Source organism: Eriocheir sinensis, chromosome 32, assembly GCF_024679095.1.
Source record: "Eriocheir sinensis breed Jianghai 21 chromosome 32, ASM2467909v1, whole genome shotgun sequence".
NCBI classification, from domain to species: Eukaryota; Metazoa; Arthropoda; class Malacostraca; order Decapoda; family Varunidae; genus Eriocheir; species Eriocheir sinensis.
In genome coordinates, this window is record NC_066540.1 from 8624521 (window position 1) to 8628092 (window position 3572).

A 3572-nucleotide genomic window follows, 5' to 3' on the forward strand; every position below is an offset into this window, starting at 1 on the left:
GGAGTAAGGAGGAAATTAACCTCAGGTCACATGGAGGAGGAGTAGGAGTGACGTCACGGAAATGGGAGGCATAGGGGATGAGATGTGAGTGAAGACGACGAGAGAGACAATAAACCGATCTACTGCTTTAACTTGGCATATGCACTACAGTCACCTATCAAAAAGAGGTTGCATCCATTTCTTGAGAGGGCTGATGTCATTGCCGCAGCTGTCATGGGCCCCAGGTTTAAGCTGGCATGGATGCCATGTAAGAAAATGCAAAAGGAAAAGGTTTCCAAGATCGTGGACCTAATTACTTCCGAGTCAACTCAGTCGACCTTGAAGAAGAAAACATTTCAGGAGAGTGAGCCTTTCGTCTTTTCGGCTGGCATGAGTGCAACACGACCTCGACTTTTTGCCTACATGCCTCCAGCTGGGCAAATGATGGCAAGTGCATCAACAAATGACACTACAGTGGTGAAGGCAGAACTTGAAACGTACCTAGAAGAAGGTGTTTTGCCTTTTGATGTCAATCCACTGAGGTACTGGCGTGATGCAAAAAGCTTAAAAAATCTGAAGCACTTTGCCAAGAATATTCTAGGGTGCTGTGCAACAACATGGACGCCCCGGGAAGCATGTCACATCCACGAACATAAAAAAAAGTCCCCGCAGAGAAATTAAACAGCTGTCGTGATGATAACAGAAAAAGAGCAAAGGGCGGGAGGCGAGGGGGATGAAAGGGATGGGGGGAGATGAAGGGGAGGGAGAATGGAAAGGAAAGGGGGCTGATGAAGAAGTATGAAAGAAATATATGTATAGAGAGCAAGGATGAAAGAAAGGGAGAAATAGAATGAAATAAAGAAGAGAAAAATAGAGGAACAGACGACTAAAGAGAAGTGGCAGCCCAATACAAATGTTAGGAAACTTTAGTGGGCCGTCCTCGTGAGTCAACACGCTCACTGGTGTTCTCCCTCAGCAGGTGTGTGAATGCAATGTACCTGAAAGACGTTAATTGGTGAACCAATTCTTACTATGTAAAATCAATCAATCAGTCAATCAGAGAAAGAAAATATAATTAAAAAGAAAAATTGGAAGTAAGAAAGAAAAGGGAAAAGGATGCTGCGCCGGAAGCCGCGGCGAGGATTCCTTATGATGCTTGTGCGCGTCCCCGAGGCCCATCGGTCCTTCATCCAAGAACCGATAAACGCGGTGACCGGCGCCTTCACGGCATTTATGATTAATTTTATAATCCAGTCTGGTAGTTTTAAGAAGCGAGTTCTTGCATCCGCCCTATTCGAATCGGCGGGGCGGTGGAGCGCCAGCGAGCCCAAGGTCTCGCAGGCGAGCATGGCAGGACTGGAGGGCTCCCGGCAGGGCGCCTCGGCGTCCATCGGGACCCCGACGGAGGTGCCGGAGATCTTTCGGCTACAACGCCGGGCAGGTGGGGCTCGTTAGCCGTGGTAGGCAATCTGCCTAGGAGAGCAAACTCCGAACAACAAACCCGGGCAGGTGAGGTTCGTTAGCCGTGGTAGGCAATTCACCTAGGAGAGCAAACTCCGAACAATAAACCCGGGCAGGTTGGGCTCGTGAGCCGTCATAGGTAATACACCTAGGAGAGCAAACTCCGAACAATAAACCCGGGCAGGTGGAGGTCGTTAGCGAAAGCAGTTCATCTAGGAGAGCAAACTCTGATTACAAAACCGGGCAGATGGAGGTCGTTAGCGTGAGCAGTTCACCTAGGAGAGCAAACTCCGATTACAAAACCGGGCAGGTGGAGGTCGTTAGCGAAAGCAATTCATCTAGGAGAGCAAACTCCGATTACAAACCCGGGCAGGTGGAGGTCGTTAGCGAAAGCAGTTCACCTAGGAGAGCAAACTCCGATTACAAAACCGGGCAGGTGAGGTTCGTTAGCCGTGGTAGGCAATTCACCTAGGAGAGCAAACTCCGAACAATAAACCCGGGCAGGTTGGGCTCGTGAGCCGTCATAGGTAATACACCTAGGAGAGCAAACTCCGATCATAAAACCCGGGCAGGTTGGGCTCGTGAGCCGTCATAGGTAATACACCTAGGAGAGCAAACTCCGATCATAAAACCCGGGCAGGTTGGGCTCGTGAGCCGTCATAGGTAATACACCTAGGAGAGCGAACTCCGAACAATAAACCCGGGCAGGTTGGGCTCGTGAGCCGTCATAGGTAATACACCTAGGAGAGCAAACTCCGAACAATAAACCCGGGCAGGTTGGGCTCGTGAGCCGTCATAGGTAATACACCTAGGAGAGCAAACTCCGAACAATAAACCCGGGCAGGTGGAGCTCGTCAGCCGTGGTAGGCACTCTGCCTAGGAGAGCAAACTCCGAACAATAAACCCGGGCAGGTGGAGCTCGTCAGCCGTGGTAGGCAGTCTGCCTAGGAGAGCAAACTCCGAACAATAAACCCGGGCAGGTGGAGCTCGTCAGCCGTGGTAGGCAGTCTGCCTAGGAGAGCAAACTCCGAACAATAAACCGGGACTTGTGGTGCTCGTTTGATGTCGTAGACAATCCACGTGATGGGAACACCAAAGAAAAGGAAAATAAAAAGGAACACCAGAAAAAGGAAAATATGGTAACAAAACATCAAGAAAAGAAAAAACACAGATCATCCACCTTTAGGCCCTAACATCACCAAAATTATGGCTGAGTCTTTTCTGGGGAGAAAGAGGCTCATCCAGACCAGAGAACATCAAAAAGGGATGATATAGAAAGGAACACCAAAAAATGGTAAAAAGAGAAAAAAACATCGCAAAAGAAAAGTAACAACAATAACTGAACAACGTCAAGAAAAGTAACATACAAAGAAACATCATCCACCATTCGGCCCCAAATTAACATCACCAAAATTATGGGTGGGTCTTTTCTGGGGAGAAAAAGGCTCACCCAGACCAAAGAACATCAAAGAGGGATGATATAGAAAAGAACATCAAAAAATAGGGGAAAAAAAGAGCAAAAAAACATCGCAAAAGAAAAGTAACAGCAATAACAGAACAACATCAAGAAAAGTAACATACAAAGAAACATCATCCACCATTCGGCCCCAAACTAACATCACCAAAATTATGGGTGGGTCTCTTCTGGGAGGAAAGCGGCTCACCCAGACCAACGAAGAACATCAACAAGAGGATGATATGAAATAAAAGAACATTAAAAACACTAAGAAAAGAAATAAGAAGAAAAAGAACAGAAAAAAAACATCGGAAAAGAAAAACAAGAAGAAAAACACATCGAGAAGAAAAATATAAGAAACATCATCCACCTTTCGGCCCCTAACTAACATCACCAAAATTATGGGTGGGTCTCTTCTGGGAGGAAAGCGGCTCACCCAGACCAATGAACATCAACAAGAGGATGATATGAAATAAAAGAACATCAAAAAAGAAAAACAACAGCAAGAAAACAAAGAAAAAGATAAAGAAAAGGAAAAAGAAACAAAAAGAAAAAGAAAAACACCAAAATAAAATAAAACAAAAACAAAAAAATAATCCAAATAAATAAAATAAATAAACAAATACAGAATACAGTAAAATTAACGAACTAACTAACTAATTCAAACTGTCTAACT

General features: G+C 45.6%; 1 long non-coding RNA gene across 9 annotated transcripts; it reads left to right on the top strand.

The window, feature by feature from the left end:
* The first annotated feature begins 788 nt into the window (after positions 1-788).
* LOC127006105 (uncharacterized) lies at positions 789-3232 on the top strand. 9 transcript variants are annotated; one of them, XR_007759076.1, is made up of 4 exons: positions 789-1624; positions 1751-2080; positions 2149-2352; positions 2421-3232. It is a non-coding gene; the product is annotated as an uncharacterized LOC127006105 (long non-coding RNA). The 9 variants fall into 9 exon arrangements; XR_007759075.1 differs by having other exon boundaries at positions 2149-2284; XR_007759071.1 differs by having other exon boundaries at positions 790-1624; positions 2149-2284; positions 2353-3232.
* Positions 3233-3572: the final 340 nt, after the last annotated feature.